Raw genomic sequence first — 26,209 nt, 5'->3', positions numbered from 1 at the left:
TCATTCACTCTATGATGGCTCATTTGCACAAGATTTTCATGTAATATGAGCCTTTGTTTGGATGGCAGTGAACTGACATAAAGACAGGGCCAAGCTTCATCCCATATCGTAGTTGGTCCATCCGTGGGGTATCTCGGTTCCAAAGAACTTGCCAATCATAAAAGGCAACTGTTAACCAGTTGTGGATTGGCTTGTTTCCCTCCTGGACTCATTCCCCTTGTTTGAAGGTGGAGAACTTGTTTCTTTTTCTCTTTTATTTTTTGCAAACCTGAGTCTTTGATTTAAGAATATACCATGGGCTCAGTTGGGAAGCATATAAGGAAAAATGCTGGAGACAGGACAATGGCAAGCTGGCACAATGGTGGTGGAGAACTTCTGAAATGTGGGTGGATAGCATAAAACTCAGACAGTGCCTGCTTGTGCTAGATTAGATGCAGCCTTAACAGGCAGTTTTGGATGTCCTAGTCAAAAGGAGCCGTTTTCGTCAGCAGCTTTTCCTCCTGTGCTTTCTGCCACGCATGTTTTGATGTTAAAATAACTGGAAGAGTTGAAAAGTTATGCCTGAGCTACATTAAAAACTTTTCCTGAAGCGATGTTTATGTTTTTCTTTTACTTAGCTTCACGGTTCTGCATTGAATACATATTTACAGATCCCAGTCATTCACGTTTGTCGCCTCTTTAGGCACCAGCAGACCACGGAGGGAGTATAGTGTTGCTGCTATTTTGATGGCGTTTAAGAATGGGAAAAAAATGTAAGCAATTTAGCTGATTGTGTGGCTTTAGCTGTAAAGGATACTGTCTTGCTAACACTAGCCTATGCTGTTACCGGCACATCTATATTTAGTTGGACCAAATATGCGTGTAACAAAAAAAAGGAAGTTTTAAATGGCTTGTGAGTATGAAATTAAGTGTTAAGGGTCAACAATGAAAACTACACTAAAACATAATCACATTTTAGTTTGCGATCTGTTTGCTCAGCAGATACATTTTAAATCTGGAGCTGTCCACAGTTTTGTCCATTACTGACAAGGTACTGGTTAGTTTTGCTTAACGTAAAGTTAGTTTGAATGCAGTACTGCACCTAACACATGAGATTTTCTCGTTTGGTCTTTATACCCGTATCTTATCAAAATTTTTATTTATAATATTGTCTATGATTTGCTTCAGTTTTAGTTGCATGAAAATTATGTTAATCATGCCACAGAAAAAAATTAAAAAGTAAATTCATGTGATTTTAATACTTGTCTAAATATTTGAAAATCAAAGAAAATATTTTATAACATTTTGTTAGGGCAGAATTGTATATGTATGTATGTATGTATGTATGTATGTATGTATGTATGTATGTATATCATTAGACTTGTTTTCTCCTGCTTAGCTTCAAGTCATTCATGAAAAAAAATCATATACTTATTACATGATAAGAGAAAGCTATATTTTAGGACTGCATTATAAATCATGCAGAAACTAGCATGGTTAGTGAACTAATTTTAAAAATGTATGCTAGCTTAGAAAAATAGCTATCATAGGCAACCACTGGTTGGAACATTTTCCTCAATCTTTTCTTTGTAACATTTCAAACATCCAAAACATTGTAACATTGTACTAAAAATACAAAATTTCTACCCAGAAGTAATTGCCTTTATATTTACTTCATCCTTTTCCTTATCTATTTAAAAATAATGATTCTTTCAACCTGCATTCCGGTGCACTAGGCTGTTCTTTTGCATAACTATAATGACACAAAATTAAACTCTATAAAATCTAGTTATTGGAATGTCTAAAATAATTATAGATAATTAGAAATCAAGGATAGTTAAAAATACTTGTTTGCGCATTGACATATAAAACTTTAACACTGTACTGCATAAGCATTTTTTTGGTTATTTTCATTTTAAATCCAGACTTTACACATTCATAGTGTCATTAGAATTTACCGGCAGGTTTTGAAAAATAAAACTAAATTAATAAGTGACTGTGTTTTCTTTTGGAACACTTTCAGAATCCAGGAACAGCAGCGCCCTCTACATTTGGAGAGCTTCTGATGAAGCAAGGTTTTCAGTTTGAAAGGAGCATCAGGCAGTGATAGCTGTAGGTTTGGGATAAGGGATGAGATTGTAATATACAACATTGCAGGGCATTTCTCATATGAGTTTGCTGTATTTTAAACTGTTAATTGAGTACAGGAAATCAAGTATCACAACATTCAGAAAATAAAATCAAAGGAGCAACAGTCAAAAAATCCAAAGTTCTCTACCAAATGTGGAAATCTGTTCCAAGGTAAATGTAGTCATATTATCCAAGTGGGTTTTCAGAATTTGGTTTCAATTAATTACAATTTTATATCTTAGATAAACACTATCCTACAACGTTTTCAAGTTCAGAAACACATTGAAGTCTTAAAAAAAGAAGCTGCTTTCTAGTTGCAACATCTAATGAAGAAAATACTTACAGATACTGTTTTTAATGCATTTGCTTGAAATAAAATTAGTTGGTATTGGGCCGGGCGTAGGTGGCACACGCCTTTAATCCCAGCACTTGGGAGGCAGAGGCAGGCCGATCTCTGTGAGTTTGAGGCCAGCCTGGTCTACCAAGCGAGTTCCAGGACAGTCTCCAAAACAATACAGAGAAACCCTGTCTCGAAAAAACAAAAAAAAAAAATTTAGTTGGTTTTTAGTGTTTTTTGAAAATCCCTTCTCAGATTAAATAATAATAAAACTGTTTATAAAATTATATAGACATAAAATATAATCAGTCATCTTATCTGTTGACTCCACTGCCTGCTATTAATTTGCATACCACTCCTTAACAAATTTGTACATTACCCTTGAACAATCAAGACATAAAAACATAGACACATCTACAAATTACAGTAGATTTTATAACACAGAAGAAAAATTTAATACATACTTGTATATTATTTTTCTGACTAGAAATACTTTATTGTTCATTAATTCAATTAATTCAAATAATTCAAAGTTAAAACTATATGCTTACTAATAATAAAATCAACACAGAATACTGGCATTGAAAGGCTTAGTGTACTATTTCTGGTGCAACTTTTTCCTTTAAGATATGTGAGATCCATTGATAGAGCTGACCTAAGCAAGTGGGAGCTAACAGACCCCAATCTGACAGTTGGGGAACCAGCATAAGACTAAACCAGGCCCCTTGAACGTGGATGTCAGTTGAGGGGCTTGGGCAGTCTATGCAGCCTCTGGCAATGGAACCAGTATTTATCCCTAGTCCATGAATGGACTTTGGGAGCCCATTCCTATGGAGGCATACTGTCTCAGCCCAGCCACACAGGGAAAGGCCTAGGTCTTACCCCAAATGATGTGACAGACCTTGGTGATCCTCCATGGTAGGACACACTGAGGAGTGAATGAGGGGTGGGATGGGAGTTGATGGGGGTCATGGGAGGACAGGAGGGAGAAGGAACTGGGATTGGTATGCAAAATAAGATCGTTTTTAATTTAAATAAAATTAATTTAAAAAGATAAATTATGTATATATCACACCACTGTTATTCTTTGAGGAAACTTAAATAGGATAACTGAAAACAAAAGTCTTTTAGTAAATTATTTGTAAACTTCCAGTGGCCGAAGAACAGATTAAAATAACTTATTTCTTAAAAGTTAAAATAGCTTTAGTGCCTAACTAACTAATTTAAATGAAAAATAATAAGTAATTTAAATGAAAAATAATAACACAAAATATTAAAACCAACACGTATCTTTTATGCTTCAAAACTTCACAACTTTAAATATCTCAAAACAACTCCCACAGAATATCTCCCATATTTTAAGTCAGCAAATCTGAAAACTCAAGTCACTTGTGAAAAGGAAATAATGTTTACGTTATCCACTGAGGCTTTTGCTTGCCTTTCAGTGCCAGAGAACTCCTAGAGTAGGCTCTGAAGACAAAATGCCAATGACTCTGGGGATCGTCTTGTTCATTTTAAGAACAAATTAAAACAGTGGAAGAATGGTGCAAATGATTGTTTCATATGTTCTTTGCCGGTGACTGCTGTAATCATCAGGCCTGATTTACAAATGTAGACTTGAAGGTTTCTCAGCTTCCTGCAGGGTAGAAGACTGTTACATTGGCACTCGCCATCTCGCCCTTGTAATCACCACTCAGAACTGTGCCCTGGTACTTCCAATTCCCAGCCTCTTGATTGAACACCTCATTCTGTGCTAACAAGGTGAGGTATTTGAACAGGAGCTCCAGTAGGAAGATCATTAATGGTTTTGCTCATTAAGAGTTGCTGTGCTAGTTTTGGTTATTTGGTAACTGTCTGAATCACAAGTAGATTCCCCCTTCAGCCTAAAGGAAGAGGCATTTAAGATAGTAACAGCAATACCTCTGTTCCAAGTTGAGAAGGCAAGCAGAGTGCCCACTGCATATTTACTAGACTTTGCAAGACTAATGGAATTCACTAGGATGCCTAGGTTCATTGTCCAATTGCTTTAAAGCTATGATAAAAACAGACCAAGTAAAGTTGAAGATAAAAAATTTCACTGGGTGACATTTGCTGCAAGTTTAAAAAAGAAAGAACAAGCAAAATATAGATTTGTTTATGACTATGAGAAACAGTTGTCTTTTCACCTTTTATTTACGCTAAAATAAATTCAATTTGACACCTTTGTTGTTAATAACAAATGTGTCTTAAAAAGTACCAAAGTTTAACGGTCTTTTGTGTGTGTTTTTTTAAATAAAAGCAGCGTTAATTTCCAGGGTGTTAATTACATAGCTCATTTTTATTGAAAGGCAGAACATCTTAGCAGATACATATTTCTGCTGAATAGTTATTTAAAATTAATGTCAGATATTATCTGAATATTTAAATTTATCATATATATGTAATCTTGATTTTTAAAATGAGTTAAATGAATTTGTTTCCTTGTAAAAGTACATGGCAATGTCAAACTATTTTTTTACACTTTTTTATTATATATTTAAATTAGGAACAAGCTTGCTTCCCATGTTAGTCCCAGTTCCCTCTTCCTCCCCTTCAGGCCCACCCCCTCTGAAAGCTCCCAGCCTCCCCCCAGTCCCCACTCCATTCCTCCATGTGGGAGGACCTCCATGTGGGATCTCTAGAGTCTTTCATTTCATTACAGGGAGGGCCCAGGTCATCCTCAAAGTGTCCAGATTGAGAAAGTGTCCCCAAAGTCCATTTGTGTGCCAGAGATAAATACTGATCTACTACCCTAAAACCACATAGATAGCCTGAGTATCCTCACTGGCACCCACATTCAAGGGGGTCTGGATCAGACCCATGCTGGTCTCTCAGTCTTCAGTCTGGGGTCCAAGATCTCCCCCTCGTTCAGGTGAGCTGTTTCTCTGGGTTTTACCAGCCCATTATTGACCCCTTTGCTCATCACTCCTCCCTCTCTCTCACTGGGTTCCAGGAGTTCAGTTCAGTGTTTAGCTGTGAGTGTCTGCCTCTGCTTCCTTCTGTCACTGGATGGAGGTTCTAGGATGGTATATAAGACAGTGGTCAAAATAATTATTAGGGAGGGGCATTTATTGTAGTCTCTCCACTACTGCTTAGTTTGCCAGTTGGTGTCATCCTTGTAGATCTCTGGAGATATCATTACTGCCAGATCTCTCCTCAAACCTAGAATGGCTCCCTCTATTATGGTATCTCTCGACCTGCTCTCCTCTATTCTTCCCCCAACTCAACCTTCCTGCTCCCCCATGTCCTCCTCTCCCTTCCTCTTCTCTCCCACTCTTTTTCCTGGCTCTCTTTACCCTCAACGACCCTGTGCTCCCAATCTGCTCAGGGGATTTGCCTTATTCCCCTTCTCTGGGGTACCATGTATATCGCTCTTAGGGTCCTTCCTGTTTCCTTGCCTTGCTGGCAGTGGGATTGTATGCTGGCACTCCCCTGATTCATGTCTAAAATCCATATATGAGTATGTACATACCATGTTTGTCTTTTTGTGACTGGGTTACCTCACTCAGGATGGTTTCTTCTAGTGCCATCCATTTGCCTACAAATTTCAAGATTCCATTCTTTTTTTCTGCTGAATAGTATTCCATTGTGTAAATGTACCACATTTTTCTCTAACAACTCTTCAGTTGATGGGCATCTAGGTTGCTTTCAGATTCTGGCTATTACAAATACTGCTGCTATAAACATAGTGGAACAGATGTCCTTGTAGTATGAATATGTGTATTTTGGATATATGCCTAAGAGTGGAATTGTGGGGTCTTGTGATAGACTGATTGCCATTTTCCTGAGGAATCTCCATACTGATTTCCATAGTGGCTGTACGAGTTGGCACTCCCACCAGCAGTGGAGGAGTGTTCCCCTTTCTCCACATCCACTCCAGCGTAAACTGTTATTGGTGTTTTTGATTTTAGCCATTCTGACAGGAGTAAGATGGTATCTCAGAGTTGTTTTGATTTAAATTTCCCTGATTGCCAGGGATGTTGAGCACTTTCTTAAGTGTCTCTCAGCCATTTTAAACTCCTCTGTTTTAGACTCATCTATTGAGAATTCTCTATTTAGTTCTCTTGCCCACTTTAATTAGATCCTTTGGTGCTTTGGAGACTTGCTTCTTGAGCTTTTTGTAGATATTGGAGATCAGCCCTCTCAGATGTGGGATTAGTGAATATCTTTTCCCATTCTATGGGCTGGCTTTTTGTCTTGGTGATTTTGTCCTTTGCCTTGCAGAAGCTTCTCAGCTTCAGTGGGTCCTATTTATTAATTGTTGATCTCACCGTCTGTGCTACTGGTGTTATGTTCAGGAAGCTGTCTCCTGTACCAATTCGTTCAATGGTACCTTCCACTTTCTCTTCTAACAGGTTCAGTGTGACTGGATTTATGTTGAGGTTTTTAATCCATTTGGACTTAAGTTTGTGCATGTCGATAAACGTGGATCTATCTGCTGTCTTCTACATGCCAGCATCCAGTTATGCCAGTACCATTTGTTGAAGATACCTTCTTTTTCCCATTGTATAATTTTAGCTTCTTTGTCAAAAACCAAGTGTTCATATGTGTGTGGGTTAATATCAGGGTTTTCTATTCGATTCCATTGGTCTACCTGTCTATTTTTGTGCCAATACCAAGCTGTTTTCAGGACGATAGCTTTATAATAGAGCTTGAAGTCAGGGATGGTGGTGCCTTCTTGAACAGGGTTGTTTTGGCTATCCTGGGTCTTTTGTTTTTTTCATATAAAGTTTAGAATTGTTCTTTAAAGGTTTGTGAAGAATTGTGCTGGGATTTCAATGGGGATCACATTGAATCTGTAGATTGCCTTTTGCAAGAGTGCCATTTTTACTATGTTGACCCTACCTATCCAAGAGCAATGGGAAATCTCTTCATTTTCTGGTGTCTTCTTTAATTTCTTGCTTTAAAGACTCAAAGTTCTTGCAATACAGGTCTTTCACTTGTTTGGTTAGCGTTACCCCAATACATTTTATGTTGTTTGTGGTAATTGTAAAGGGTGAAGTTTCTCTGATTTCTTTTCAGCCCTTTTATCATCTGTATATAGTAGGGCTACTGATTTTCTTGAATTGATCTTGTATTTTGCCACTTTGCTGAAGGTATTTATCAGCTGTAGGAGTTCCCTGATAGAGTTTTTTGGGTCACTTATGTAAACTGTCATATCATCTGCATATAGTGAAAGTTTGACTTCTTCCTTTCCTATTTGTATTCCCTTGATCTCTTTTTGTTGTCATATTGCTCTGGCTAGAACTTCAAGTACAATATTGAAGAGGTATGGAGAGAGTGGGCAGCCTTGTCTTTTTCCTGATTTTAGAGGAATTGCTTTGTGCTTCTCTCCATTTAGTTTGATGTTGGCTGTTGGTTTGCTGTATATAGCATTTATTATTTTTAGGTGTGTTCCTGTTTTCCCTGACCTCTCCAAGACCTTTATCATGAAGGGGTGTTGGATTTTGCCAAAGGCTTTTTCAGCATCTAGTTAGATGATCATGTGATTTTTTGTTTCTCAGTTTGTTTATATGGTGGATTACATTGATGGATTTTCGTATGTTGAACCATCCCTGAATCCCTGGGATTAAACCTACTTGATCATGGTGGATGAGTTTTCTGAAGTGTTCTTGGACCCGATTTACCAGTATTTTATTGAGTATTTTTGCATCAATGTTCATGAGGGATATTGGTCTGAAGTTCTTTTCCTTAGTTGTGTCTTTGTGTGACTAGGGTATCAAGGTTATTGCAGCCTTGTCAGAAGAGTTTGGTAAAGACTTTTCTGCTTCTATTACATAGAATACTTTGGCATAAGCTGACCTTTGAATTTCTGGTAGAATTCTGCACTGAGGCCATCTGGCCCTGGGTGTTTTTTGGTTGGGAGACTTTTGATGACTGCTTCTATTTCCATAGGGGCTATAGGTCTATTTAAATTACTTATCTGTTCTTGACTTAATTTTGGCAGGTGGTATGTATCCAGGAAATTGTCCATTTCCTTTATATTTTTGAATTTTGTGGAGTAAAGGTTTTCAAAGTATGACCTGATGATTCTCTGGATTTCCTCAGTGTCCGTTGTGACGTCCCCCTTTTCATTTCTGATTTTGTTAATTTTCATGTTCACATTCTGCTGTTTGTTGAGTTTGGTAAAGGTTTGTCTATCTGGTAGATTTTCTCAAACAACCAACTCTCCGTTACATTGACTCTTTGTATCGTTTTACTAGTTTCTTCTTCATTGATTTCAGCCTTCAATTTGATTATTTCCTGGTGTCTATGCCTCCTGGGTGTGTTTGCTTCTTTTTGTTCTAGAGCTTTCAATTGTGCTGTTAATTCTCTAGTGTGATTATTCTCCAGTTTCTTCATGTAAGCACTTAGTGCTATGAAATTTCCTTTTAGCACTGCTTTCAAAGTGTCCCATAAATTTGCGTATATTGTGTCTTCATTCTCATTGAATTCTAGGAAATCTTTAATTTCTTTTTATTTCTTCTGTGACCCAGTTGTAGTGCAATTATTGCACATTATTCAATTTCCATGAGTTTGTAGGGCTTCTGCAATTTGTGTTGTTGTTGAATTCTAACTTTAAAGGATGGTGGTCTGATATGATACATGGAGTTATTCCAATTTTTTTGTACCTGTTGAAGTTTGATATGTTGCCAAGTATGTGGTTGATTTTTGAGAAGGTCCCATGTGGCACTGAGAAGAAGGCATATTCTTTTGTGTTTGGATGGAATGTTCTATAGATGGCAGTCAAACCAAATTGGGTCATAACTTCTATTAGTTGCTTTGTTTCTTCGTTAAGTTTCTGTCTGGTAGTCCTGTCTAGTGGTGACAGTGGCGTGTTGAAGTCTCCTACTATAAGTGTGTGAGGTTTTATGTATGGTTTGAGTTTTAGTAATGTCTCTTTTATGAATGTGGATGTGTGTGTGTGTGTTTAGGGCATAGGTGTTCAGAACTGAGACTTCATCCTGGTGGGTTTCTCCTGTGATGAATATGAAATGACCTTCTTCATCTCTTTTGATTGATTTCAGTTTAAACTCTAGATTGTTAGATATTAGGATTGCTACCCCTGCTTGTTTATTGGGTCCATTTGATTGGAAAGTCTTTTCACAACCCTTAACTTTGAGGTAACATGTGTCTTTAAAGCTGAGGTATGTTTCTTGTATGCAGCAGAAGGATGGACTCTGTCTTCGAATCTATTCTGTTAGCCTGTGTCTTTTTATAGGCAAGTTAAGACTATTAACTATTGAGGGATATTAATGACCTTTGATGCCAAACTATTTTTAATGTTTAATAAATTTCTTTATACATCTATACATTATAGATGTTTCCCAAGGTGAGTTAAGGAAACTAAATGAAGTACAAAAGTATTTATAAACTGTTTGTTAAGTTTAAAACCTCTGATTTAATTTGTTAAGATTTAAGAGAACATTTTGAAAACAGGTTTTCTTACACATTGCTATTTTTAATCATGAAACTTTTTGTTAAGTTTGGTAGGAACAACACTAGATAGTTAATTACTTCTAGTGACTTGGATAATTTCCATTTTATCATGTAGTTAAAAAGGCAGGAAAGGAGACTCAACCATACAAGCAAAGGGGCCATTTTTAATGTATTTCTTGTGGCATTTTTCTTTTGTGTCTCTTTTATATTCCTGCTGCCTTAGTGGGACAGTGCAGTGATTGAGAACAATTTGGTAATAATTTATTGAGATAATTTTGTTTGTTTTATTTTACTTAGTGTTCAGCCTACAATCTCTTTTTTTTCTCCACTGTTAAGAGGCAGAAGTTCTCTACAGGCTTATTTTTCACTTTAGAATTGTGTGCTCATACAAAAACCTGCCTACTAAATCTGCAACTTTTCTTTTTGAATTGGAAATTGAATGCAGACCCTGACTTGTGTATATAAAACATGCAGAAGTAATGCCCCCTGCTGTATAAGTAGTTTTTTTGTCATGAATAAAACTCAAAGTTATTTAAATTTTTTCTAGACTCAACATAGTAAGAGGATATCATTTCTGTTCTATTAAATATACTGATGCATGGACGTATTATTACTGATTACTTGGCCAAGTTTCTCATACATGTTAAAATTCTGTGACACAAAGGTAAAACTTATGGCTGTAGTTTCATATTAACATGCTTTAATCAGTTCATAAGACAAATACAATTTTCTATGTTGACCTACCATAGTAGTGTTCATTATATCTTGGAAAACCCAGAAAACAAAGAATTTAAGGGTTCTTTCCCCACTTTAATTGCAAGCTTTGCATTTGCAGGCAAGGAATATTTGAAATTTGGTTTTTTACAGTTGGGAGTTGATTCCAGAAATTCTTCCACATAGTTAAGCTGGATGTATTTACTTGAAACCGAGACTACGACTTTCTGATACATTTGGTTATAAGCACAGGCATGAAAAAGAGTTTATTGTGTTGAACCTATATTATCTTTAAGAGAAAAAACTAGAGATAGAGAGATGGATCAGAGTTTAAGAGCACTGACTATTCTTCCACAGGTTCTGAGTTAAATTCCCAACAACCATATGGTGGCCCATAACCATCTGTAATGAGATGTGGTGCCCTTTTTGGGCTTGTAAGCATACATACAGACAGAACACTGTATACATAATAAATAAATCTGAAAAGCAAAAAAAAAAGAAAAAAGAAAAAAATAGGTCATTTCTAAACTCAAATTTTAAACCCCTGATTTGACTAGTATTCCCAAAAGTCTGGTTATCACAGAAAGACTTAAGTACATTTCTAAGTATATTAGTATGATTTTTGTTAGTATTTGTTACATAGTTGGAGGTTCAGTCTTTTTTTTAATCTTGATGTTGATAACAAATTTCTGCTTGGAAATATATTACTGTCTTTCATAGCCACATGTTTGGAGCTAGGATAGTTGAGGATAGATAAGATTTCAAAAGAAGGTAAAAGCTTAAAATCTCTATAGTGACTAACTGGGATGATGCTAAGGTTTAAAACTTAACTTTGGAATTGTGATTTTTTTGAAAATCTAGTACTGTGACATTAAAAATACTGTGGTTTTATAAGTGTTTAGTAGAATGATATTTGTGATATGCTTAAAATAAGTTTCTATATTTGTTCTTGGGGAAATTTCCATATTTATTAAGATTTCTACATGGGTGAAATTATGATGAAACATAGCAAAAGAAACCTCATGCATGTAGACCTTTAAGGTATTTTAAATCTGCTTTTTGGGTTGAGCTATGACTTTATGTTCTGTTATTTCCAATTATAAAACATGGTTGGCTTCACAAAAGGAGGATCACATAAAAACATGTAAGGATATAACTTTATGTGGTTTATGCTTAATGTAGTATGTGTTTAAGGTTTGGTCAGATGTGTGCTCTAAGTTAGTATTGTAATGTATAAAGGAAGTAATAGAACCAGTGTTTTAAAGACCAGTATTGCACAGAGAAATGAGGCTGGCCAGAGTTAGATACTTATTTGCATGAGCTTGATTATATTATCCCAAATAATAACACAAACCCAGCTCTAATGTTATAGTTTCAAATCATGGTTATAACCTGTAACAGTGGTAGTAAGAATTCCAGTAATGTATTCTGTTAATCTAGTTCTGTGAACATTTCCTCTAGAATGAAGTTTTCCTAGTCAATGAGAAAATTGACTACATATTTATGTTCAGCACAACTCAAATTTGCCTTATCTCATTTCTCATAGTTATTAAAATGTGCATAGGAATGTCAACAAAGGAATTTTGAACATCAATTTACAAATTTGAGAAATAAGATAAAGAGTAAGGCCAGCTCATCTATCATTTTTCTTTATAGATCTTGGATTTTAGAGTCAGAGGAGCTTATTAAGTACTTAACCCAAGGGCATCATTTCAAAGATTAAGAACATGAAGGCAAAAGAGGTACCAATGTTTCCACCAAGCTCACAACTCGTTAGCAGTCTCCAGACTAGCATCCAAATTCCCTACTTCACAGATCAGTATTGCTCCCATCTACCTATGTTCCTCCATTACATCAAAACAAAAGCCTCCTTCAAAGGTTATATATATTGAGTGAAAAAATATCAGTTCTCTGGGCTGGGGATCTCTAAGCTTTGGAAGATAACTTGCCTTTGTTATCAGATGTTTGTTAAACTAGTGGATAAAGTAGTGCCTGCCTGGTGTACATAACGCGTTGGACTAAACACCAGCATCACATACACCAGCTGCAGTGGAGACAAGAGGGTCAGAAGCTCCTGGTCATTCTTGGCTACCTAAAGAGTTCAGAGTCAACTAAGCTGCATAAAACCCTGCCTCAAAAATAAGTAAATAAATATATACATAAATCTCCATAATAAAATATGAAAAAAGATCTTGAAGATATTATATTAACTCATTGATGCAAAGATCAGGAACAGGACCACTAAAATCAAATTCTGCTAGAATGATCAGCAAATTTACAAAGCCAGTTGTGTTTGGTTAAATCGAATTTGTCTATTTTTATTGATATATTTTCCGTGTTACTATCCAGATATTTAAAAGCAATATAATAATTCTTCCAAGTTCCTATTTCTACCCAAAATGCACTCATCATCTTTGCTTTCCTAGAAATGCTTAGTTATCCTCTTAAACCTGATCTGCCAACTTATCACATTTTGAACTTTTGCCTAAGAATAAGGCTTGTTTTAATTTTGGTAACCTAATAAGTGCATTTTGAACTGAACAGCTGTAAGTTCAGAAAAGCAAACTGGAGGTGGTTGGAAAGAAGGAATGGAGAGATATTAGCTGTTACAGTGCCCTAGGCATTGAAGGCAAGAGCCAGGAGGGGCAGACAGAGCAGGGAGTGAGTGGGAAGCTGGGTACAGACAAGTCGTGTCAAATGGGCTGGAGAGACATCAAGGTATGCATCTTAAGGGAGGGAGTTTCGAACTTGAGAGACATAAACTGCTAGTGATGTTTGTAAATATGATTTTTGAAAAGTAGTGAGTACATTCATATTCTATGTTTTGAATTAAGTTAAAGATAAGTAACTGAGAAGGTGTAGGATTGTAATACACAGGAGAAAGAGGAAACTAATGCTAGCAGAGTATGTGAAGGCAATAAAAACAGGCAGGCAGAGCTAACTGATATTTCTTCTGGAGGAGTCATGGTAAACTGGGGGGGTCATGGTAAACTTCCTCACCCCACACCATGCATAGACAATAGACATCACTAAACTTTTAAAACAGAAGTTTATTGTATTCAAATTTCAATTATTGATTATTCTGTGGAAATTAAAGTTTGTGTAACTAGCCTTACCAAAAGAAGAATGCAGGACAAAATAATGTTCATTATCTTTTAGTGTAGACAATATGAATATGGGTAAAATGATAAACTAAGAAATGTAGCATTTTATTTTGACTCATGGTTTTAACTGAAGAAACCAGTCAATAAGGTCTAAAGTGTTTTGAAGGGCACTAAAATAAGGCTAGTGAAGGGTGCTTTTGAATTTCATTTCTTGCTATTCTTTGGTATTTGAAGTTATTTGTTACCTACACGGGCAACATCTGCAGTAAAGGATAACTGGAATGAATAAATCATTGCTTTTAGCAATAGGAGGAATGACATGTTTTCGCCTTCCAACTCTTCAGAATTTTGTTCAGGCTATCAGAGACTAAACTTCCAATTGTTAAAGCTGGTTGAAAAATGAGGCATTATGCTTTACTAGAGCCACTGGGAATATTTCTTTTTTAGAATTGTCACATTAGATTTAGTTGAATAAAGTGCTTTGTTTTCATCATCCCCCTTTCTTCCTCCCCTCCCTCCTTTAGTCCCCTTCCCTGTTTCTTCCTTTTTTTCTTTCCCATTGCCAACTGCAAGCCTTTCTAATTTCTTTTTATATGTGACTACACTCCTCAGCCTCAGTGAGGAAAACAGAGCCCCCAATCTGGTCTGTTTTTCTTATACACACATAAACTTATCAACAATTTAATTTATTAATAGTGCAGGATTAGTAGCACTAACTAACATATATTTTGTATATAGTATATTTATGTATACATGTGTGGGATGCATGTGTGTGGAGACCAGAAGTTACATTTGATGTCATCCTTGATCATGATCTACCTCATTTCTTGAGACACAGTCTCTCACTGAGCCTTAAACTCATGATTGAGCTAAAGTTATTTGCAAGTGGGTCACAGGGATCCCACTGTCTAAGCCAAGGCTCCCATCCCTGGTTTTTTATGTGGGTGCTGGTCATCTAAATTCAGTCCTCATGCTTATACAACAAGTATTTACCTTGTTCATTCAGTTGTTATCTGATTTTGAAAGGCATATATTCCAAAAATAACTCTAAAATTCATAATTTAGAAAAGGCATTATGATGAAATATTTTTGTGTATTTTTTAAAAATACCTCCTTGCTCCTACAGACATTTAATCTTGAAGTTTATTACATATATATTAGTAACATATCATATATATATAAAATATAATTGCTAATGCAAGCTTCTGCTAGCAAATTGTTTTTAAGGTAAAATTACTTAAGATCTGAGGCAGTCCTTTCTTAAATACTATGATTACAAATAGTGTTAACACAAGTATATCTGACACAACACAGGTACAAAGCTTTAACTTCAACTTTAACACTAGAGGTTCCTGCATAGGAAGGATTAGAACTATGCTACCAATAGTTATGACATGGGATCAGCATAGATGCCCATCAGCAGTCAAACAGGTTAAGAAAATGTAGCATCTTTCAGCCAACAGAATGATATGCTATCACTGGCAATAAAATGGGTGGCCTGGGAGAATATTATATTATGTGATATGAACCAGGCATAGAAAGACAGATGTGGGATGTTCATATATATGGAAAAAGTAATGGAAAATTATGATTGCTGGAGACTAGGAAGGATGGTTTGGTGAGGGGTGGTTGGCAAGTGAGCATCAAAGCACGGAGCAATAAAGTAAGTTTTAGAGTTTGACAGTCCAATGTGGTGACTACAATTTACCCTAATATTTGCTAATATTTGTATATTTCATGAGTAGTTAGAGGAGAGAAACTTAAAGTCTCCAAATACAAAGTAATGAAAAGAGCCGGGATGATGAATTACTTTGACTTAGTCATTGATCAGGACATATCATGTACATATATTGAAAATCACTTTTTGCCATACAAATAAGTACACTTTTGTGTTAATAAAATATGAAGATGAAAATATTAGATACCTCGATTTTAATGTTACATTGCATTTTGCATACATATATCAAAATTATTACACTGTCTTCTATAAAATATGCAGCTATAATAATAAATAAAAATAGCCGGGCGGTGGTGGCGCACACCTTTAATCCCAGCACTCGGGAGGCAGAGGCAGGCAGATCTCTGTGAGTTCGAGGCCAGGCTGGACCGACAGCCTCCATAACAATACAGAGAAACCCTGTCTCATAAATACCAAAAAATAATAATAAATAAAAATAAAAAGATACTGTTTCATCATTAACAAATGTATTACAATATTTTTGCTTCATGTTGATGAATATAAAGTAGATGATTTGTTTCCCACTTAAATTATTTTTTCCTTCCTATGAATTGTTTTAAGTTTATATGCCTGTTGATAAAAATTCATATGCAATTGATCCACAATATCTTTTTCCCATTAATGTTTGTTTATACCATGTTTTTAAACTAAGGCTGAATGTCAGACACCTTTAAAATTGCATTTTACTTAAAAGTCTGATTATTTTGAAAGTATTGTATGTGTATCTTTCTTTTTGAAAATGTTTTACATGGAATTCTTAATCTTTTTTTTAAATCTTTAAATTTTTTTTCTTTCATACAATGCATCTTGACCTCAGTTTCCCCTCCCTCCACTTCTCCATTTCCTCAGATCCATCCCTCCTCTGTTTCCCTTAAGATAAGAGCAATCAATCCTCCTAGGGATATCAGTTGAACACCATATAACAAGTTACAATAAAATTAGGCACAAACCTTCATGTCAGGGCTGGGAGAAGCAACCCAGTAGGAGGAAAAGGGTCCCAAGATCAGACAAAAGAGTCAGAAACATCCCCACTTCTACTGTTAGGAATCCCTCAAAAACAGCAAGCTAAAAACCACAATGTGTTTGTAGAAGTCCTAGTGCATACACATGCAGGCTTTGGTTGCTGTTTCAGTCCCTGTGACCTTCTATGAGCCTTGATTAGTTGATTGTGTGGGCTGTGTCAGGAAATTGCAGTATTTAAGAAAACTAATGCAAAACAACAGTTAAAGTTCATGGAATATGCATTATGTTTAGAACTGCACACACACACACGTGTATGTATGTATATGCACATATTTGATATTCTGAATTTTTGAACTTTTTATTTTTTTAAATTTGTCATTTCTTTTCAGTAAAATTTCAACTTTATTTAGCCAATGTGTTCAATTCCAATAGTATGGTAGAAATGCCTCAAGAATAGGCATTTGATTCAGCCCCAGTGTCCTTAACTGACTCCCAGTTTTGGAATCAAGGGTTCCAGTTCTGCCCCACATAGGCCACAGGTCATGCTGGAAGAAAACCTAGCAGCTATAAGTGATGTACCCATAGCCAGCTGATCAGTAGTTCTGACTTGAAGAGTGAGAGCTGCTCGGGCCTGGCCTGGCCTGGGCCCATCATCTAGCCACACTGTCTCTCTTCCACACGTGGGGGACCCACCTTCTGAAAGGATGCGTAAGTCTCAGGGTTAACTGAAAACTACAAAAGCCATGATGCCGTGGCAACACTAGTACAAGGTGGAGAATGACTATCCAGCCGAGATCTACCACTTCCTACATAGGGCAGGAAGGAGTCTCTGAGAGACCTTCCACAGTGGAACAAGTGTCTCCATGTCAAAAACTGTCTTAAAGATGCAATGTCTCACTGCTATAAGAACTTGTTGCAAGCTTTAAAATATTACCTTAAGGTTCGTCAGAGGTCAGTGGTCTGAAATAAGTCTCATCAGGCTAATATCAAGGGGCAAAGAACTGTGATCCTCTGAAAATTTTATGCAAATTTGTATTTACTTACTTTTCCAGGTTTTATTTTATGTATGTATGTATATGTGCATGTATGTATTTGATTTTTTTGAGGTATTATGTACTTTTTTTCATGAAAGGAACTCAATATATAGACCAAGCTTTATTTGAGTGAGATTTTAAGATTCTACCATTACCAACTTAATTTTGCTGATGGGTAAATATAATATTTAAGTGTATACCTTAATAAATAAATTTTGTGCCTAGCTCAAGTCCCTTGTTATCTCCTTTGAGTATTAGCTTGATAAATTAGGCTGCAAGAAATGGTAGAAATGTACAAAAATTAAATCATTGTTAAAATAAACATTGTAACATTTTGTCATCAAAAATATGTATGATGTAGTCATTACTGAAAGGGTCGACATGAAGTCTATACTGTCAAACATTCAGAGAAAAGTAATGAGGAATTGGGGCAGGCATTTCGTTATAAAACTGGGGAAATGGAAGAAGAGCCAGAGAAAGAAATTGCTAATACATTTGGTTATTCATATTTAATAGGGTCTATTGCAGGACAGACTATTTTTCTGATAACATAATCCAAAAATCCAAACCATTTGTTAAAATAAATAACAGAAAATATAATTTTTGTTTCACAGATGTTTTTACAAGCACTGTTTTTATATATATTATTTACTTTTTCATCTTTGCACAAAAATGTGTGACAGAAGACAATATAAGCGAGGAAGTGTTTATATTGATTCACAGTTTAAGAAGATGCAAACATCATGAGGAGCAGCAGCGGTTGGACTCATCACAGCTGGGCTCTGTCTGCAGTGAAGATGGGGTGGGGGAGAGGCTCATGGCTGCTGTCACTCTGTAGTTGGGAGTTCATGACAGGTGGTGCTCGTCTGCAGTGGGGGTGCTCACGACTGCTGGGGCTCTGTCTGTAGTGGGGGACTCGTGGCAGCTAGGACTCTGTTTGTAGTGGGGATTCACTCATTCATGGCTTATTACAGCTCGGTGGGCCAATAAGTAGAGTGAGCTCCATTTAGGAAAGTCATCCTGTCACTCTCCATACTCACCCCTATTGTTCTGAACCTGCCAGTTGAGCCCCATAAAGTCTTCCCAAAACACCAACAGTTAAGGACCAAATTTTCAAAAAAAAGTAGCCTGTGGGAAATATTTCATGTCATTACCATTGTATTCTGCCATCTCCTAAAAGCACATGGTTTTAATGTATTTAGCTTAACCTTGGAGACATCTATAGTCCTTTTAGTTATATTTGCTTAATGAGTGTGTGTGTGTGTGTGTGTGTGTGTGTGTGTGTGTGTGTGTGTGTGCGTGCGCGCACGCGTCCAGGAGCACATGCACGTGTGCGTGTTTACGCTTGCTTGCACGGTGTGCGTGCACCATGATGCAAGTGTGGAGGTCAGGGCACAGCTTGCAGGAACTGGTTCTCTCTGTCTTCCAGTCCTCCACATCGTTGTAGAGGAGCAAACCGAGGTTTTCAGACTGTAGCATGTATCTTGACTCACTGAGCAGTTTTGTGTGCTCAGTAGCTGCAGTTCAAACACAAAGGCCTGTGGGAGTCATTTCACAATATTCAGATAATAGATAACACCCATGAATCAAAACAAGAAGAAAAATTAGGATGAAAGAATGGGAAACATTATTAGTATGAATGTTTTTCACCGAGCTACATGAAATTGAAATCAAGACAGACAAGGTAAAAGCAAACAATGGAAACATAATCCTTGTCACTTGACAGAAAAATCATAGTTAAATTTAATGAGGGTTAAAAATTTCATATATATAGGTTTGACTTTGAAATTAAAGTTTAAAATGTTAAAATGTATAACTTGTTTTCTAGTTTTCATTAAGCAGATTATCAGATAATCAAATGATTAAATTATTAGGTCAAATATAATAGACCATATTCCCAGTTCTGACTTCAAAATTTTATGTTTTCTAGTAATAAGGTCTCAACAGATTTTCTTTTTTGTCTCCCCACTTTTATTTTATAACAAAAAATCAAACAGTATTAAATCCCAGCTCTCAAAGGAAGGAGACTACAGATGAGAAAGAGTTTTCTTAGCACAGTGTTCTCTCTGAGTAAAGAAAATCACATTGCTATATCTAATCTTGTAGGAGATAGACTCCTTCTGCATGTTTTGACACTCACATTGCCCATATGGATGAGGAAATGCATAAAGTCTTTGAATTCCATTACTATGTATTCTGGTTGCCAAGAAGAAAATCATAAGACATGGACATTCTGAATTTATTTTGGTAAGTAAGCTTAATGAGGAAATCTTGTTAATAATAAATAAAATGAGATGCAATATAAAAAAGTTATGATATTCAACACTGTATTTGGTTGTTTAAATTGGGCTACATTATTTTGTTCTGAAGCTTGCTTGATAATGTGGCACTATGTCATTTGGATTCCTTTTTAGGGAAGTGCAGACTGGATATTTAAATACAAAGAATGCATACAGTACCCAGTTATATCATAACTTCTCAACTTGGCAATGCTCTTTTTTAGGTATAGCTAATAGATACAATCAGCCTATACCCACAGTGAAATTAGATGCCGGGCTAATGTTCACATGTGTTAAAGCATAGCATTTTCTTTTCAGATGGGACTTACAAAATTGAGCAGGTTAATCAGAAAAAATAGAACTATGAAATTAACTTCTAAAATTATTGTGTTTTGGTGTTTGAGTTTACATCATATTACACATCACTGGCTGTGTATTAACTTTCTGCACAGCCCCAGTGCTAACAAGTAAGAGATGAGGAGGTACCATCCATGGCATTGCTAACCTAAGTGTGGTGTGAACTTGGAAAAAGCTGATGTCCCTTGCATTCTCCTACAGAGAAAATGAATGTTGCTTTCCTTAGGACATTTTAACACTTCTGAGAATGACTCTAGAATAGGAAAAGGCAAAGGAGCCAAAACTAAGGGCATATTTGACTATTTCCAGAATTGCTGGCTAATGTGCTAAAAAAATCAAATTGGAGTATCTTTTCTCTTCCTATGACTTTATAGCCGTTTATGTTTAATATTTGCTTTTTCTGTGTGTAATTCTTATTGGTTATGAATATAGTTTTGGAACTTAAAACACTTTTTCTTGGTTGAACTCTGTTCTCTGAGTGCTTTCAACCTGTTGACTTATCCCGTCACACCTTGTAGGGTGAAACAAGGGCAGCATTACACCCTGAGTCCAAGAAAGGTTGAGTAAGGCTGGGAAAAAATAAGCCAGAGAATTCCTTTTGTTGTCATCACAGAGAGTTACTAAAAAAAACTCAACTTTTCCAAACAACTCTGATCATTGAAATTTCCAACCGTGAGTCAAGGACAAAGTCTCTTGTCATCACTGTTTTAGTTGTGAATATCATGCTTCATCATTAAAATGTATTGCATTTATCTTTCTGTGTGTATGTTGTATGAACACTTCATGTTCCTATTTATACATTAGAGGCAAGTAGTGGTTACGAAAGGATGAATTCTAGAGGACTTATAAAAGGTAGTATACAGGGTGCAACTGGGTAGGAATAATTAATGCTCAGTAGCACAATGTATTAATAATTACTGGAAGAAATTGATACAATATTTTAAAGTAGAATTCTTTAATTTTCCCAGTACAAAGGAATGGTGTTTGAAGTGATAGATATGCCAATAACCCCAATCAGATTATTGCACATGGTGTTCCTTCAGTGGAACATGACACTATACACTAAAAGTATGGGCTATTATTATGTGCCAATTAAAATATAACAAAAGATTTTAATTTGCATATTGTTCATTGTAGCTCAAACTAAGAACAGTACATTAAAATTATCTTCAATTAAAATAACATGATCAAAGTAAATTTTAAATGATTTTCATTTTAGAATCTTTTTAAAAGCTGCTTTTTTCTTTCTTGTGTGTACATGTGTGTGCATGGGTATGTGCTTATTGAAGGTGCTGTCTTTTACCCAATGTATATTGTCAACCTTTTTGTCAAAAATCAGGGGCTGTGTTTACATGTGGATGTTCAATGCTAATCTATTGTTCATTGAGTCTGTATGACAGTAACATGAACTTGAAATATGGGATGGTGATACAGCCTTCACTCTTTCCTAATTATTAGGTATTATTTTGGCTATCCTGGTTCTTTTCTATTCATACATGAAATTTAAAATAACATTTTTGATTTTGTGATGAATTGCAATGAAAATTTGATGGACATTTCATTGAATATATATGTTCCATTTGATCAGGTGGTAATTTTCATATTATTAATCCTACTAAAGCATGATCCTAGGAGGTAGATTTATCTTCTGATATCTTCTTCAGTTTCCTTTTTGACCTTCTTAAAGTTTCCATTATAAAAGTATTTCACTTCCATGCATATTTTTATTCCTAGATATATTTCAGACTATTATGACTAATACTGTGTGCCTGATTTCTTTCTTGATGTAATTGTCATTTGTGTAAGGATTGACTACTGTTTTTAGTGTGTTAACTGTGAATCCTGCAACTTTTATTTATGTGCTTATCAGCTGTAGGAGTTTTCTCTTGTACTCATTGAGATCTCCTCCTAATAACAACAATGACAACATTGAGAGCTATAAAATTGTTGCTTCCGTTTTACCCATAAATAGAGGGAAAGAAAAAATATAAATTTCACAGTCACAGAACTAGTGAGTTATGAAACTGAAATTTGTAACAGGGAGGTTTGATCTCTCAATCTGAGTCCTTTGTGCTTACATTCTACTTACTTTTTTAAAAACTGAGCTAAAGAACCAATGTATCTTCTATATCTTGAAATTCGCGTGGCACAAGTATGGAGGGTATAATTATTGCAGTGAAATAAACACTGCCAGAGATATTTTGGAAGTCCAAGACATTCTGATAAACACGTTCCTTATTGTTGTATTTAATATCTATTTTTTAAGAGAGTAGACATGCTGTTCCCCCAACATAGAAAGAACTGCATTACAAGTTTATCTAGATTTTTTATTGTTTGTTAAAATTTTTTCAAAATTTAAATTAGAAACAAGCTTGCTTCACATGTCAATCCCAGCTTCCTCTCCCTCTCCTCCTCCCCTGCCTCCTGACAACCCACCCAACTCCACCCATTCCCCATTCTGTCCCTAGGGAGGGTGAGGCTCTCCATGGGGGAGCTCCAAAGTCTGTCATATCATCCAGGTCAGGACCTAGGTCCTCCCCCAGTGTCCAGGCTGAGAGAGCATCCTTTCATGTTGAATAGGCTCCCAAAGTCCATTCGTATGCCAGGGATAAATACTGATCTCCTACCGCAGGATCCATAGATTGCTAAGGCTTCTTCACTGACATCCAAATTTAGGGGGTCTGGATCAATTCCATGCTAGCATCTCAGCCATTATTCTTGGGTCCATGAACTTCCCCTTGTCCATATCAGCTGTTTCTGTGGTTTTCACCAGCCTGGTCTTGACCCCTTTGTAACAGGGTTCCAGGAGTTCAGTATGATTTTACTACTAGACAATCTCATGTTTTGGTCCTAATGTTCTCTGAATTACAAAATAATTTTAAAAACTTGTTATTTGGTCAAAAATCATAAGGATAGATAATCTTAATGATTAATTGCAATCATTTATCAGTGAACATGGTAGCCACAGGGACATAAAAAGAATAACTCCACATTGCTCATTAAATGTTCTTAGCTGAGGAGTGAGAGAAGACAGAAAAAGATGAAAAGAAGTCAGATGTCTTGCATAACTGCATAGGTAATAGAAGACTTCTGTGAGAAATGTGAAAGAGTCTGTGTACTAGGAACATAACTGTGAACCTTAACTAATGTGTATATTAGTGACTTATCTGATAAGGATAGAGTATTAGATAATACATTTAAATACAAAGAAGCAATAGACTAAACATAGATTGCTGTATGTAAAATACTAGGGTTCAATAATTCATCATGCTGATTATAGTTTCTTTGTTGCTTATAATTTTACAATTTGTTTTAATAGTGATTCTTTTCAAATTCCCCCAAGGAAATGTACAAGCACCAGTAGCAATGGGTTCTAAGTGCTCCTGATAACCAATATAACTAGGATACTCTTGCAGCCCTACTTGTTCAAAAGTAGTTGCCTACAGGTTAGCCTTACCCTCAAAATCTTGTCTAACACAACTCCTACAATACTTCCAAAGTCCTCCATTTTCTCAGCTTTGGTTGATATAAGCTTCAACCTATCTTTCTTTCATATCTCTTTCTTAAGAGACTAGAAATGTGGGATCGTTTGAAACTGGATTTATCAGTTGAGTACAACTCAAAACCATACTCAAAAAAAGAATCACATAGCTGAGAATCGCCTGCATTTATACTCTACAAGATTATATGATAAAATGTAATGTGTAGTCTTCCCACCAGCCGCCTGGGTCCTTCAGCTGTATCAGCCCCCAAACAACACATGAAACGCTATGTTAATTATGAAGCTGACCATTTGCTTGGTTTCTTATTGGCTAGCTCTGACTTAATTATTAAAATCATAACTGCTATTCTGAGTATTTCCACGTGATCTTCTCTTACCAGAGAAGAGGTCCAGACCTCTTCTCCTGCATCCTACATTGTGACTGACTGTGCCTCTGTTTCCCAAAAGCCTCCTCAACTCCTAGTCCCACCTTTCTTGCTTCCCTATTGGCCAACAGTGCTTTATTTAATCAACCAATAGGACAACATATACACAGAATGACTTACCCATCAATAGAACAGTTATTATGATACTCTATGTTCTTTGTTATGCAGTAACAAGTAACTATAACTATGAAGTTTGAATCCTTGCCCTTTACCCACTTCCAAACCTTCCTCCTATGATATGGATGGACTTTTTTTATTTGTCAGGAAGTATAACATGGCAAATAGACACTGGGGGAACTGTTCCTGCTTTCCATCTTTTTCAAAACATTGCCCTAGCATAACGGAAGCCCAGGCTGCCCAGTCAAAACCTTTGCTTTTGCAACAACTAGCCTGTCAGCATTCCATGAAGTCCAGTGGGATAATTTAGAAATATATTAGGTATCAAAAGACCAAAGAACTGGAGCAATGGCTCAGTGTCTAAGAGCATTTTTCTAGTCAGCTAGAAGACTAAGTTTAGATCCCAGCACCTATGGGGCTAAAAATCACATGGAACTCAAGGTCCAGGGAATATAACAATGACTTCTGACCTCTGTAGGCACACATACATATACGCCCCCCCCACACACAGACACACACACACACACACACACACACACACACACACACACACACCACTAGAGAGAAAGAAATTCAAAAGCAAGAGATCTTTGTGATCTATGCCTTGCTATTGTGAGTTTTCTGGGGCAACCCGATTTGAAATGTTTTATATTCATTACCAAAACTTACTGACACATCTTAGACTTTCCTATATTTTTGGTGTATAAGTTATTTATTCCAAAACATCTCTTTTACTGGTAAAGACAGATTTTTGTTATCAGGTTGTATGTTCCAATTTTGTGTTCAGAAAATAGGACAATGTACTTTCAACTCACAGAGCAACAAATTTGGTGGCTGGGATAAGGTTATAGAGGCTGAAGGCCTGCTTGATGCTGCAAAAGGGAAGAGAAATAGTTTCTATATAAGGTTTATATTTAGTGAATATATACAGATACCCTGGAAAAGGCAGTAATCCAGCCTAGTTTTGAAGTTTTAAAGTGCATTTCTCAACAAGGGTTTTCTTGAAGATTTTAAAAGATACAGTTTTAGAAATCTAAGAAAAGAAAATTTCACATTGAAAAGAAGTTATTGAAAAATTTTAGACAGTCTGTTCTTGTCCTCTCCTCATCAGTAATTTATTAGACTTTTCTTTTGAAATTATGTAAATACCATCGCTGTGGTTCTCATGCTCTCAGTCTCCATTTGAGCAAACTATGCGTGAAAGGAAGGACCACCAAGCCCCTACCACCATAACGTAACCATACCCTGACCTTTCCTCACAGGATAACTGCCTTTGAAAAATCTTCAGATGGAGCTGCACACACTGTTCCTTAAAAACAAAACAAAACAAACAAACAAAGAAATCAAACAAAGCTAAACAACTTTCTCTCTCTTTCGGAAGCCGGTAATTATCAACAGTTCCTTGGTAAGGACTGAGGGGCTTATGAAACTCTTCCCACTCCAAGCTAGAATGTCGATTGGCTTGATAAGGTGCAGGTGTTGTTCAGGCAACCATAACCGCTGTTCATGAGTATAACAGACTTGTTATATCCAGGAGACTGTCTTTTATTTCAGTGCAAACCAACTTCTGGTTTTTCTAATCCTTTTGTCCACTCTTCTGTAATGCTCTCTGAGCTTTGGGGAGGGATGCCATAGAGATGTCCCATTTGAGACTGAGCATTTCACTGATACTTACTCTCTGCACTTGGACTAGTTATTTGTTTCTGCAGGAACTACTTTCCATTGCACAGTTGGAAAAGCAAATCTTATATTTTAATTACATATGCAATTATATTTATGGAGTCAATTTTCTACTCATGTCATCTTGGAGTATTTCTTTTTGTTCATCATAGAAAAAGTGGGGTCTGAGATCTGCACTAAACTATGGGTATAAATACATGAATTAGCCAGGCGTTGATGGCACATGCCTCAACAGGCAGAGGCAGGAGGATCTCTGTGAGTTCTAGGCCAACCTGGTCTACAAGAGCTAGTTCCAGGACAGCCTCCAAAACAATACAGAGGAAACCCTGTCTCAAAAAACCAAAAAAAAAGAGATATGAATTTAGGAGCCACTTTGAAACTATGTCCATACATTCATACTTGAGGCCTGTGAA

The sequence above is a fragment of the Mesocricetus auratus genome, unplaced genomic scaffold (assembly GCF_017639785.1).
Source record: "Mesocricetus auratus isolate SY011 unplaced genomic scaffold, BCM_Maur_2.0 Super-Scaffold_100691, whole genome shotgun sequence".
Lineage (NCBI taxonomy): Eukaryota > Metazoa > Chordata > Mammalia > Rodentia > Cricetidae > Mesocricetus > Mesocricetus auratus.
This window is presented reverse-complemented; position numbering follows the sequence as displayed.